Here is a 15208-nt window from a genome sequence, read left to right as displayed (position 1 = left end):
GTGATGGTTCTACATCACCTAGTTACTTGAGAAAACTATGAAGTACATATTTATTAATATGTATATATAGGAAATATATGTACAAGAACAAAGACGATTCGATATCACATATGTACATAAAGATATAAAAATATATCTAAAAACAAAGATGATGTGACTTACCATACGAAGGCGCTGGCAGGTTGATAGATACACAAACAAACACATACATACACACAAAATTCAAGCTTTCGCAAACAATGGTTGCTTCGTCGGGAAAGAGGGAAGGAGAGGGAAAGATGAAAGGATGTGGGTTTTAAGGGAGAGGGTAAGGAGTCATTCCAATCCCGGGAGCGGAAAGACTTACCTTAGGGGGAAAAAAGGACAGGTATACACTCGCACACACACACATATCCATCTGCACATACACAGACACAAGCAGACATTTGTAATGGCAAAGAGTTTGGGCAGAGATGTCAGTCGAGGCGGAAGTACAGAGGCAAAGATGTTGTTGAAAGACAGGTGAGGTATGAGCGGCGGCAACTTGAAATTAGCGGGGGTTGAGGCCTGGCGGATAACGAGAGGAGAGGATATACTGAAGGGCAAGTTCCCATCTCCGGAGTTCTGACAGGTTGGTGTTAGTGGGAAGTATCCAGATAACCCGGATGGTGTGACACTGTGCCAAGATGTGCTGACCGGCACCAAGGCATGTTTAGCCACAGGGTGATCCTCATTACCAACAAACACTGTCTGCCTGTGTCCATTCATGCGAATGGACAGTTTGTTGCTGGTCATTCCCACATAGAAAGCTTCACAGTGTAGACAGGTCAGTTGGTAAATCACGTGTGTGCTTTCACACATGGCTCTGCCTTTGATCGTGTACACCTTCCAGGTTACAGGACTGGAGTAGGTGGTGGTGGGAGGGTGCATTGGACAGGTTTTACACCGGGGGCGGTTACAAGGGTAGCAGCCAGAGGATACTTCTCTCTAATACCAACCTGTCAGAACTCCGGAGATGGGAACTTGCCCTTCAGTATATCCTCTCCTCTCGTTATCCGCCAGGCCTCAACCTCCGCTAATTTCAAGTTGCCGCCGCTCATACATCACCTGTTTTTCAACAACATCTTTGCCTCTGTACTTCCGCCTTGACTGACATCTCTGCCCAGACTCTTTGCCTTTACAAATGTCTGCTTGTGTCTGTGTATGTGCGGATGGATATGTGTGTGTGTGCGAGTGTATACCTGTCCTTTTTTCCCCCTAAGGTAAGTCTTTCCGCTCCCGGGATTGGAATGACTCCTTACCCTCTCCCTTAAAACCCACATCCTTTCATCTTTCCCTCTCCTTCCCTCTTTCCGACGAAGCAACCATTGTTTGCGAAAGCTTGAATTTTGTGTGTATGTATGTGTTTGTTTGTGTATCTATCGACCTGCCAGCGCCTTCGTATGGTAAGTCACATCATCTTTGTTTTTAGATATATTTTTCCCGCGTGGAATGTTTCCCTCTATTATATTCATATCACTAATTTGAACCCAACAATTACGTTTATTATTGTCACTGTTGCATTTCGAAATCTTTTCTGTTGTCTTATTTTCTCTTTCTGTTTTTGCCAGTAGGTTCACTTTGTATACACCTTCTCCTTTTTACCCTAATCTGCTATACAATTTTATCCCACCTATATATACTCAATAATACGTAACCTACTTCCAAACCATAACCAAAAATTTTTTTTCCGCTTTCAACACTACTGCTGCTATAAAATCCACCGTTTCTAGTTCACAAACAGTTCTTTCCACCTATTAAACTACCATTTCGGCTAGTTCTAATAACTTTCGCTTTATTTCCATTGCCGTTTTTCCCACATCATTCATCATTTTTAGCCGCTTCCCACAGGTTTTAACGTCATTATTTCTTCGTCAGACAATTGTTAGCCTCATTCTCATAATCTGCCACCACAAAACCACTCCTTTTAATACATTTACATGTAGTTTTTTCGTAATTTTCCCGAATTTCTCCACCCTTTAACGTGTTTTGGCGGCAACACAACCACCTAACCTTGATGCACATCGTTGTCTACCAACCCAAGTTCACCACAGGATCAACACAGCCCAGCTTTAACCAACACTTTTTCGCCTTTTTTCACATCAGTTCTCCAGTTGCTTTCTAGTTCACCTTTATCTCTCCCCATATATATATTTTTCTTTTTTTTTCATTTTCATTTCAGCCTTATGTTACACTTTCCACCTTCTAATACCATGTCACCCTCACAACACCCCCACAACGACCCCATTAAGTTTTATTTACATTCCCTCTGCAAACATGCCTTCACCCTAGCCAGATTATGCTCCCATATTTTATTTTCTCAGGCTTGTCTGACATTTGGCATTACCCCCAAAGGCCTCACACTTAAAGTTCCCATCTCTGGCTGCAACCCTTCTTTCCATCAGTCCCTATACCAGTTCCAAACTGAACAATCCATTGCCCTCACCCACCTAATCCTTCACCTACACATCAACTCAGCCAATGAACACACCCGTCAACTCCTATCCTTAATAAAAGTCCTCAATCTTTCCTCTCCCACATCCACACCGGCTGTTCAAAGCATCCTCCTACAGGCCAACCGCAAATTAGAACAGCATGCCACCCTCCACCTCAAAAAACTATCCAATCGCCTGGTTTCCCACCTCCGGAAAGGCAACTCACTCACCCTTCACAACCTTTCCAGCAAACCTCAAACTCCTCTCATTGCACACAAACCCACTCTCTCCCATCTACTCAATCTCTCAATCTCCCACTTCCAGCTCCACTCCCTCCAAAACCTCAAAATTCCAATCATTACACTCTGGAACCACAACACCCTAATTCAGTAGTTAACCTTTCCTCCAAACCTCTCTCCCATTCCGAAACCTCTGTCCTATCCAAAGGCCTCACCTTCAGCCCCACTCCCAGATTCAACCAAACAGCCCTTGTCAAAGATTTACTGTCCTACACTCGTACTCTCTGCTGGAAGTATCACTTTGCCACAAAGAAAAATGATCCTAATCCTACTCCTAATGATCCAACTCCCCAAGACACTATCCAAATTGAACCCTGCCTGGAACAGTTCCGTCCTCCGTCACAGCGGGACCCACCTCCTCTTCCTCAAAATCACCCTCTCCAAACCTTCCAGGAATTTCTGACTTCCAGCCTTGCTTCTCAATCCTTCTTAAAATACCTTAATCCTACTCCCAACATCACCACTGCTGAAGCCGAAGCTATCCGTGATCTGAAGGCTGACTGATCCATCGTCATTCTTCCGGCGGACAAGGGTTCCACGACCGTGGTACATGATCGTCGGGAGTATGTGGCTGAGGGACTGCGTCAGCTTTCAGGCAACACCACATACAAAGTTTGCCAAGGTAATCCCATTCCTGATGTCCAGGCGGAGCTTCAAGGAATCCTCAGAACCTTAGGCCCCCTACAAAACCTTTCACCTGACTCCATCATTCACAAACCCAATCATCCCGGCCGCCCCATTGTAGCTGGTTACCAAGCCCCCACAGAAAGTATCTCTCCCTACGTAGATCAACACCTTCAACCCATTACATGCAGTCTCCCATCCTTCAGCAAAGACACCAACCACTTTCTCGAACGCCTGGAATCCTTACCCAGTCTGTTACCCCCGGAAACCATCCTTGTAACCATTGATGCCACTTCCTTATACACAAATATTGCACACGTCCAGGGCCTCGCTGCGATGGAGCACTTCCTTTCACGCCGATCACCTGCCACCCTACCTAAAACCTCTTTCCTCATTACCTTAGCCAGCTTCATCCTGACCCACAACTTCTTCACTTTTGAAGGCCAGACATACCAACAATTAAAGGGAACAGCCATGGGTACCAGGATGGCTCCCTCGTATGCCAACCTATTCATGGGTCACTTAGAGGAAGCCTTCTTGGTTACCCAAGCCTGCCAACCCAAAGTTTGGTACAGATTTATTGATGACATCTTCATGATCTGGACTCACAGTGAAGAACTCCAGAATTTCCTCTCCAACCTCAACTCCTTTGGTTCCATCAGATTCACCTGGTCCTACTCCAAATCCCATGCCACTTTCCTTGATGTTGACCTCCATCTGTCCAATAGCCAGCTTCACACGTCCGTCCACATCAAACCCACCAACAAGCAACAGTACCTCCATTACGACAGCTGCCACCCATTCCACATCAAACGGTCCCTTCCCTACAGCCTAGGTGTTCGTGGCAAACAAATCTGCTCCAGTCCGGAATCCCTGAACCATTACATCAACAACCTGAAAACAGCTTTCGCATCCCGCAACTACCCTCCCGATCTGGTACAGAAGCAAATAACCAGAGCCACTTCCTCATCCCCTCAAACCCAGAACCTCGCACAGAAGAGCCACAAAAGTGCCCCACTTGTGACAGGATACTTTCCGGGACTGGATCAGATTCTGAATGTGGCTCTCCAGCAGGGATACGACTTCCTCAAATCCTGCCCTGAAAGGAGATCTATCCCTCTATTATATTCATAAAGATATAAAAACTATGATAAATCACATCAGGGACACTTAAGAAGGAAGTGTGAGTAAATACATAAGAAGGAAGTGTGAGTAGTTAAGGAGAGCATAAGCCAAGCAGGAACTAATGAGCACTAGCCAGGGAGCAACTATTTGTGATAATTACTCAGGAATGTCAGTCAAACATTTGTTCTGATGATTTGTAGGAAAGTGGGACAAGAATAGCGTAAGTAAAGATATGATATATTGAATAGTATATATGTGGTGTATATTGGAAGTGTAGGAGTGGAAACATAATGGAGGACTCTAGGGGATTAAATGAAGTATTAAGAAGTGAGTGTTAAGTGTGAAACAGATTTAGTTTCCAGACAGTAGTTAATTGTAGTGTACATAAAGATGTATACTAGGGAAATGAACCATGAGGCCTACTCAGGAAGGATAAGGATGGCGCACCCAGTATGTATTGGATATAAAAGGGCAGGTGGGCAGACCTAAGAAAGGCTGACCTATACTGTGTGGACAGGTGCACTAAGAAGGGGATTGATCTGTACCATCGGAAAATAGGAATTAAAAAGGGGTGTACCTGTCAAAAACGGAAGGAGAAAGGGTACTCGTAGGATCAAACCATATGTAATGTATACGTACTGTTCCTAGAGGGAAAGGACAGTATCATGACAAAAGTCACAAAATTTTGTCGAAATTATTCTGGTAAGTTTGGATTCTCTATTCCACTAGCATTGTTATGTTTTATGTTCATGAGTGTCAGAAAGAACACTCATTTTCTCGGAGTTCCTCCAGACTCCAAGCTATGGTAGATAATCAAACTAATATGTACTAAAGAAAAAAAGCTACAGAGAAGTAGAGTAAAGTGTCTGTGACACCTGGAGTTTGTGATTGGAAATCAAGAATGTTGTGCGTACGATCCCTAGATATAAAAGTACTATCTCCAATATGCTCAGATAGTTATTATCAAAATGAAGAAAGAAGAGCTAGATATTAGGTACATGGTTACTAGAAGAAATATAATATATACTGATTGAGATGTGAATTATCGTTATGGGGGATATTACTATACATAATGAATATGTATAAAATATCGCATGTTCGAGATAAGGGGAGGGATATGCAGTGCCTCAAGAATTTTGCGGTAAATTCTAGAGACACTCAGTCTTCCACCATCCTGAACACTCAATATTTTAAGTATTAGTGTGGGAAAGTGGAGATGTGTCTACCGCACCACCTGTTTTTGTGTGTCTAGGATGGACGTGTATTGGAAGAATACAGCAATCAGGGCGGTTGATCGGCACAGACAAGTGTTTGCCACTTGTGCCATAGAAGCTGTTTTTTACGTACAAGGAGCAAGCACGTGTTATTCTTTGACAGTGTAATGATTTTAATTGTTATGAACAAATGAAATATGATTTGACTAGAGACTTTTAATGCGGGTGTTAGACTTGCTAGAAGCAAGAACTGTCTTTGACTTTCTGGTGGTTATTAAACTCACCACGTTGTATCTGATGGTTAAAGATGCAATTGACTTGCAAGAATTTGTATACTTACATGAGACTTATGGAAATGGAAATATACCAGAACTGAATGGAAAGTATTATGAGAGTACCTAGTTATTTCAAGAGCAGAGAGAGAGAGAGTTTTTTTTTTTTTTTTTTTTTTTTAAAAATCCCTCTAACCAGCATTATTTCTTCGGAGAAGAAGTTGTGGAGATCGACACAGCCGTGTATCCAGAGAGAGCCGGTTGTAATAAGAGAAAAGGAAAGTGCGCAATCCAGTTTTGCACTACTTCTCTTGTCGCCAAACCATTAGAGGGTCTTTACAATGGTGGCAGTGCACGCCAGCAGAACCATTCCACTGTGAGCTCTATCTGTAACAGCATTGAAGCGCTATGCCTCATCGACGTGTGTATCGTCAACGCTGCCACCGTACTCCCGTCTACAAACATATTATCAGTCTTGAAAATAAACTTGGCACCAATGGCACAGCACAGTCCATTATTCTTAATGGGCCTATGTTCTTTCGTGGCTGTCAAATTAATTTCTCTCTTGACGTTGCTACTGGAGCAGCTGGCAGTGGGTGGTTTACACTCGCTGTTGTTCGCTGTGAAAACGCATCGCTACCTGTACTTAAATCCTTCGCCGACCGAGATGTCATCGCTTACGAGACCTAGCACTGTGGAATAGATCCTAAGAACTCAAGTAGAACTAGTTATGTATATAGTAATATGCCTTTCACTCTGTATACCTGTTCCTGTCGTAAAGTTAGTAATGATGAGAAAATTCATGTATGGATTAAAGTACTTGGTGTACTTACTGGAGATGTTACTTTGTACTATAATTATTGATAAAGTGTGGTCCTTGACTCCTGTAACCAGGAGCGTTAGCCGAGAACTGCTAGATGTACATCTAGTGAACGGGGACTCAAGGATGCAACAGTCTGAAAAAAATCCAAAACATAGTGCCGCACTGCCCACTGAGAGCCTAGCCAACAGCTGATGCAACCCGCCTGGCTCAGCACCAGGCTGGCGCACCAGCAGACGCGCGCTGTCAGTGAGACTACAGCACTCGTAAGCTGTAACACTCCGTCGCTGGTGCGTTCCGAGTCTAAGACCGTTATCAGCATGTTATGTAACCTCTCTCTATATAAGCAGGCAGTGCACGCCAGCAGAACCATTCCACTGTGAGCTCTATCTGCAACAGCATTGAAGCTTTATGCCTCGTCGACGTGTGTATCATCAACACCGCCACCGTACTCCCGTCTACAAACATATTATCAGTCTTGAAAATAAACTTGAGGACAATGTTATGGAGATGAACAAGGATGTAGATGAAGATGAAATGGGAGATATGATACTGCGTGAAGAGTTTGACAGAGCACTGAAAGACCTATGCCGAAACAAGGGTCCAGGGGTAGACAACATTGCATTAGAACTATTGATAGCCTTGAGAGACCCAGCCATGACAAAACTCTACCATCTGGTGAGCAAGATGTATGAGACAGTCGAAATACCCTCAGACTTCAAGAAGAATACAATAATTCCAGTTCCAAAGGAAGCAGGTGTTGACAGGTGTGAAAATTACTGAACTATCAGTTTAATAAGTCATGGCTGCAAAATACTAAAACGAATTCTTTACAGGCGAATGGACAAACTGGAAGAAGCCAACCTCGGGGAAGATCAGTTTGGATTCTGTAGAAATGTTGGAACACGTGAGGCAATACTGACCTTACGACTTATCTTAGAAGAAAGATTAAGGAAAGGCAAACCTACGTTTCTAGCATTTGTAGACTTAGAGAAAGCTTTTGACAATGTTGACTGGAATACTCTCTTTCAAATTCTGAAGGTGGCAGGGGTGAAATACAGGGAGCGAAAGGCTATTTGCAATTTGTACAGAGACTAGATGGCAGTTACAAGAGTCAAGGGGAATGATAGGGAAGCAGTGGTTGGGAAGGGAGTGAGACAGGGTTGTAGCCTATCCCCAATGTTATTCAATCTGTATATTGAGCAAGCAGTAAAGGGAACAAAAGAAAAATTTGGAGTAGGAATTAAAATCCATGGAGAATAGCAGTTGAACGGAATGGATAATGTCTTGAAAGGAGGATAGTAGATGAGTTTTGCTATTTGGGGAGCAAAATAAATGATGATGGTCGAAGTAGAGAGGAAGTTTGTTAACATCGAGTATAGATTTAAGTGTCAGGAAGTCTTTTCTGAAAGTGTTTGTATGGAGTGTAGCCATGTATGGAAGTAAATCGTGGACGATAAACAGTTTAGACAAGAAGAGAATAGAAGCCTCCACAATGTGGGGCTACAGAAGAATGCTTAGGATTAGATGGGTAGACCACATAACTAATGACGAGGTACTGAATAGAATTGAGGAAAAGAGGAATTTGTGGCACAACTTGACTTGAAGAAGGGATCAGTTGGTTGGACACATTGTGAAGCATCAAGGGATCACCAATTTAGTATTGGAGGGCAGAAATCATAGAGGGGGACCAAGAAATGGATACACTATCCAGACTCAGAAAGATGTAGGTTGTAGTAGGTATTTGGAGATGATGAAGCTTGCACAGGATAGAATAGCATGGAGGGCTGCGTCAAACCAGTCTCTGGACTGAAGACCACAACAATAACAGTTTTATATTTCTGAACATTTAGAACAAGTTGCCAATATTTGCACCGCTTTAAGATATTATCAACATCTGACTGAATATTTGTGCAGCTACTTTCAGAAAGTACTTCATTATAGATAAGTGCCTCACCTGTGAAGGGTCTAGGTTACTACTAATATTACCCACAAGATCATTAATACACAACATAAACAGCAGGGGTCGTAACACATTTCGTTGGGGCACACCGGAAGATACTTCTATATATGTTGATAACTGTTCATCCAAGATAACAAGCTGCATTCTCCTAACAAAGAAATCATTGGTCCAATCACCACTTTTTCTTGATATCTCATATGATATTACTTTCTTTGCTAAGTATTGGTGGGGCACTGAGCCAAATACTTTTGCAAAGTACTGCCTCTACCTCACTAACTTGATCCATGGCTTCCAGGTGCCATGTTAGAAAAATATAAGTTGGGTTTCACTTGATTGACCCTTTTGGAATCCATGCTGGTTAACATGGAGGAGATTACTCTGTTCGAGATACGTCTTTCCTTTTGAGGACAGAATAAGAGGGGCTAACTCAGTTGAAAATTCTGTAAAGAACTGTTTGAATTGTCTTAGTAGTCTCTTTTAAATGTTGTTTGGTGTCAGAGGTACCTTTAATATGGTAGAATAAAGGCTAAAACACAGCTTTATATTGGGGAGTAACAAAAGAGTGTTTTTAAAGATATATTGAAATGTCTTTCACCTGTGAAGTTTTTCAGTGTCACTGGCAGGGTAAGTGACTGAAATGCAAGAGAGGAACCATGGTTTTTTCGACTGAATAAGGTGGCACTCTTGGTAGGACACTGGATACACATTTACAGAATGAACTGGGTACAAAACTCATTCCAGCCATCCAGCTTTATGTTCTTTGTGGTTTCTCTGAATTGACTGCAATGAATGCTTTAATGATTCTTTTGAAAAGAATTCTTAATGATTTCGTTCCCTTCCTTGTTTATATCTTTGCTTGTACTCCAACTGCATTGTCAATGAGACATTAAATGCTCACCATTCTTTCTTCTAGATTGTTATTGTTGTGTGTCATTTGATCAAACTATCTAGAAAGAAAGTAGCCTGCTTGCCCAGAAATACCATGAATCACAAAATCCAAAGTTCATGATAGTGTGGATTGTCCAAGACCAAAATAACTGCTGAAGCAGAACTGTTAAGCTTACCTTTGAAGTTTTCATGGTGTCTTTCTTAATTTCCATTTTTTTAGTTCCCAGTAGTTTAATTTTTATTTTTTTTAAATTAATCATCTGTGTCTCTGTTTCATATTGTTTTTCCTCAGGATCTCAAATAACTTTTCCTGATGCATATTGTTTGATTATTTAAGGTACGCAAATGCCATGAAGACATCTGGGTTTGTCTTTACTCTTCTTCCCATTACCAATCACAGTTCTTCTTCTGTGTAACTGTTTAGAAGTGCAAAATGTCAACTGATCCCTAGGTAGTTTTCAAATTCATCTGCTCAGACATTCTTTGGTAGAGTGATAACAATGCTTTACAGAAAACGTTAGTATGTTTGTGATATTAGATTAAATATACTGTTGGTTCTTGTTCCTCCAACTGCATTTAGTATCTTGAAATGCATGTAATTTACACATGCTAACTTGGTTGGACTCTCTCATCATCTGTCTGCAAAACTGGACCAAATATAAGGTAATCCCAATTGAAAAGGAGAGCTTCGTTATATCGGCATTGTATGTAATCCCAGTTTGTGACTCTGTTTGCCAAGAGATGACATGGTAGTATTACCAGTTGCATAAGCAGAGTTAATAGCTTCACAGCAATTTCTTAATTTCTGGAGAGTGTTTCCACTGTTGTCCCATGATGGATTCCTCCCAATCACCACAAAGAGCAGCTATCCTATAGGTTTTAATGAGCGAGTTTGTGAGTATGAAAATACTGCATGTACTTGGAAGATAACTTTTTTACACCACCAACAGACCATAGACCTTATTATACGATCAACTTGATATGTTTATCTGTTCCTAAGAAACAGGAGTCTAAGCAGTCAGTCAGACAACAAATGACAAAAAAGAATTCTTGTCGTGTTGTATAGTTACGAATTAAAATTTTTTGGAATTTTTGCTTTATTTTTACTGAGAAAGCTTGCCGCTTTCCAAATTTCATGATTTTAGGCCAAAGGGAAGTACACTGTAGGTTTTGATGATGAGTTTTCGAATATTAAGAAATGTGACATAAATAGTCCTTTGTTTTTGTTGTACTGACATAGAAGCTTACATTTACTATACTGAAGAGGCTCTAGACCTCAGTATGTGACATTAATTTCAACTTGATAGCCCTTACAAGCTTGTATTTGCTACACCGTCAGGGAGCTGTAGACCTTAGTATGTGGCATAAATGTCAACTGTTCATGTGCAACAGGAATTTTGACAGACAGACAGCAACAACAACAACAACAACAATAACAACTTACAAGATTTCCATTTTTACTGATAGAGGTAGGGAACCCACAAAATAATGAAAATTGCCAAATTCGTAGCCTGCTAGGTGGCTGAAGAAATGTGCCCCCTACTGGAACTGTAGCAGACAGCGCCTACACAACATGGTGGGTGCATGTCCTTGGTTGACAGCACATAGGTAAACAGATAACAAAATATATCGTGATTATAAAGTTTCCATTGATAATTGCTATTGACACAGTTGTTCGCCTTACTATCTGCTGGAATCTGCAATTCATATAATATCCACAGTAATTACCAATTGCTTTTGTGGTATTGGTAAGTGTTAACAATGAAGGTAAAACTGATTTAATATACACTGTATTTTCTTCATATATGTGTGACAATAGCATCTGTCTTTGTGCAGGTTCCAGAGTTTTGCATTAATATGGAATCCAGTTAAAGTTTTCAGTCTTGAAAGATGAAATATGAAGAGCGTGATGTGCAACCAAAATCACATACTTTTCCTGAAGATCTACATGTGTGTTACCTGTTAGTAAATTTCATGGAAATTTTGTTACAAACTGTGGCAACATTAGAACAACTAGAAAATTACAATTCTGTGAATCATGGTTCGAAGGATGGTTGTTGTGCCAATAAGAGTGTACAACAGGAATAACTTTCTAGCCCAAAGAAGACGTGTACAGCAATATCTTTCAGTAATAAGAAAAGGCTGTGAGTTTTCGGTTAAACAAAGGAGCGAAGGAAACCATTAAAACTAAACAGTGTGCATAGACAGTTTTATTTCTTAAAACCCTAATGTGAATTGTGTAACTGGAAGATAGACTTACATGAAGTAAGAAACATTCACCAAAATGAAAATTGCAAAAGTGTGAAAGAAAAACTATTCAAAAGATTTCGAACTACTTATAAGAGACAAACACCGTTAGTAGGGGCCGGAATAATTCGCATTTTGCAAAAAATGCAAAACGGATGCAAATTGTGCCTCAAAATGTGAAATTACTTTAAAAATGCAGTTTCATAACGAATTGTATCCAGATGACCTATTTATCAGAGATAGTTTGAAATAGCTGTATTTTCTGCATAGAATATTGAAAATGTAAGCAGTTATTGGCATTTTACATCATCTGACGAAGCCCAGTTGCGCAAGAACCAACGTGCAAAATAAAGTGTATAAACGCAACAACATGTCAATATGTCCAGTGATTGGTGTGATGGCGGTTATGGATGGTTGAATGGTCTGTTTAAGATACACTCGTGTAATGCAACATAGTACTCAGCCATGGGACCTAGCATTTCATAAGAATGAAAGGCTTAGATTTGTTTGTTTGCTAAAGGTCAAAAGATAGTATAATGGGGATAATTTAAACATGGCCAGTTAGGTGGTGGATGTTTTGAACTATAGTTGCATAGAACACCGCTAGAGGTCTGATCTGGACTATGGCGTTAACAATACTTTGCTAACTTCAGCAAGCAATTGCGCGGTATCCATCCCCGAATGCTTTGTGTTGTGTGTTACTCGTTGTTTTCTTTTCTTATTTTGAAATAAGTGAAGTGATTAATCCTGGTCCATCACGGATTTCGATTATGACCCTTACAGCACCAGAAGAGATTGACAATCCCTGTGACAATGAGTCGGTTTTGCTGTAGGCCACTGCCCAGTGAAATGGAGGTGGGGTTTGTTTCCCTGCACCACTTTCTCCTGTGGTGCTCAAAATTCTAATCTGTTTATGCTCAGCGCCATCTGCAACTAGCCTATAGTGCCCACCCATCACCCACCCTCTGCTATAGCGATTGGAAAACAAAATCTGTAACATTTTTCGACGGTGCTGAAATTCTTCTCCTAATGTTAAAATCGAGTTGACATATATTCGGTTCTACTTTACACTAAATGTCTTGTCAGTTCTATCTGTAGCATTGTAAAGCATGGTTGTTAGGCTATGAATGCCCACAAAAAGTCGAAATTAACAGTCTGCAGATTTTTTAATTTTCAAATTGGGTGGGAAAAGACACCTTATGTCTGAGAGACATCCCGGTAACTAGTGAGAAAATGCTGCTGCTTTGCAACAGAACAATCAGTTTCGAAAGCTTAAATATGGCCAAACGAAGAAAACAAAAGCCATTTCAGAAGAAAAAGGTGTTGAAGCTTTTGGAAAAGCAAGGATTCCAGTAAAAAGTTCCAAATCAGCACTCTTTTTAACAGTTTAGTTCAAAGAACTAATAATTTGTTTGTGTTCGCTGATGTTGCGTGACAACCATTTAAATTAGTGCATCTAATCATTTACAAACAAAGAAAATAGACATGAATTTTGACACAGAAAAAAAAAAGTTTTTGCTAATTTTGCCAAAAATAGATGCTACGTTTTTCAGTTCCTAATCATTACCAAGGGAGATGTATGAGACTGGGCCCTCTGAATGGCAAATGAGATGAACATTGCTGTTTTCCAGGCTTGTTCAGTTTGATTACACATATTCAAGAAATCAGACTAGATAGGAAAATTCAATACGACAAAAATTACTTAGGGGATGTCATAATAGGCAATACTATAGATAAAATTTGAAGCTGATTTGAAGATGAAGTTTACTGTTGTCTCCACATCTGTTTAAAGCCAATCAGTGTGGTTTTGTGAAACAATAGCATATAAACCATACTATACCATTTTGGGGCAAAAAAAGAGACTGCCAGTTTTGCAGTTTGCCAGACAAACATGAGTGAATTACAGTTTCTGCAGCTTTATATCATCTTCAAGGACCTGAAGGCAAATTAGTAAAAAAAATATGAAAAGTACTGTTTAGTTGCAAAATGTTTTGTAATCAACTTATGGTACCAAAATCTAGAAAAATGAGAGAGAATAGTTTTCAACATTTCATTCAGAAATAACTGTTAATAGTGGCAGTTGCTCTGGTTGGACTCTTGGCCTTGACATGTAACACCTCTCTTTGGGGAGAATGACAAAAAGAGAGTGGATATATTTCAGTTTCCACTCAGAACATCTCAAAAAAGAATTTTTTCAACAGTTGAAAGCGTTTTTCAGGGAATTGTCAACAATAGAATTTCTGATAGCTGTGTCATTTCAAATTTATCAGCAGAGCAGTATTTTTTAACTTCAGTCATTTGTGCGTTATCAGTTTGCATCACAATGTTTTGCGAATTTGATGAATAATTCACATAAGATGATGTCTCTTGCAGGAACACATGCATTTAAAAATACTGATACCATAGATAGAATAGTGAAATAAAGTTAAAACATATAATGGATGATGTCAGTGTTGAACTATGAAGAACTTCAGCTTTAGTCCTCATCTTCAGCTGATTAAGAACAAAATTTTTTGACTCATTTGTGTGTGTGATTTGTTCAGATTACTAGAACTAAAGACAAGAGATCCAAAACTGAAGGTAACTAGGTAGATTTCCTATGCTACAACTAGGAAGACATAAAGAGCATTACAGTCTTCAGCATTTACATCATCGCTTTTAATAAGATATGGTTAAGGGCCTCTACCTTAGTTTGCAGATGGAAACAATTATCTTCTTTCTGAAAATAGGAAAAGATCATACAAAGGAAAGATAAGTTGCTAGATTGTCATCACTAGTTATTAGGAAAATAGAATATATAAGTTACTTCCCTTTGCTATGAAGAAACAAATTTTAATGCAGATGGCTGTGTGTAAGATGTTCTTACACACACATCACTACCTTCGAGGGATTGATGTTACAAACACCTAACAACCAAGTGTGTTTTAAGATCTTCATTACTTATAATTGCCATTAACAAATACAATAAGTAGGTCAATCAGTCTGCTTATTTGTGAATGATTTTGTCATGGTTGATAATTTTTATAATTACTCGTGAACTACAGATGATAGTGGATAGGATAAAGAAATTTTCAGGTTGCACACAGTTTATATTTTATTGTGATAAATAATTTGTGTCAATTTTAATTATTCAATATCATCTCTGTATTCCTGCTTGAAAATGAGATACACCGTTACCAATATCCTAGTCCTTATTTTTGACCTTGAGTTGAGCTTGCTGCTGCATTTCCAAATCTCAGTCAGAATTTATGGTTCAGCCAAAACATTCTAACTGAATATTTCACAGAGCATCCATTAAGAGAA

The 15208-nt window shown here is 39.9% G+C and overlaps 1 protein-coding gene across 3 annotated transcripts in view; it reads left to right on the top strand.

Annotated features, from left to right (window-relative positions):
• The window catches only part of LOC126262200 (zinc finger protein 236-like), a 312637-nt gene that overhangs the window by 149085 nt on the left and 148344 nt on the right, over positions 1-15208 (top strand). The gene's annotated exons all lie outside the window — the stretch shown is intronic.

This window comes from Schistocerca nitens, chromosome 6, assembly GCF_023898315.1.
Source record: "Schistocerca nitens isolate TAMUIC-IGC-003100 chromosome 6, iqSchNite1.1, whole genome shotgun sequence".
NCBI classification, from domain to species: Eukaryota; Metazoa; Arthropoda; class Insecta; order Orthoptera; family Acrididae; genus Schistocerca; species Schistocerca nitens.
Note: the sequence above shows the minus strand (reverse complement) of the source record. Positions and strands in the feature narration are given on the sequence as shown.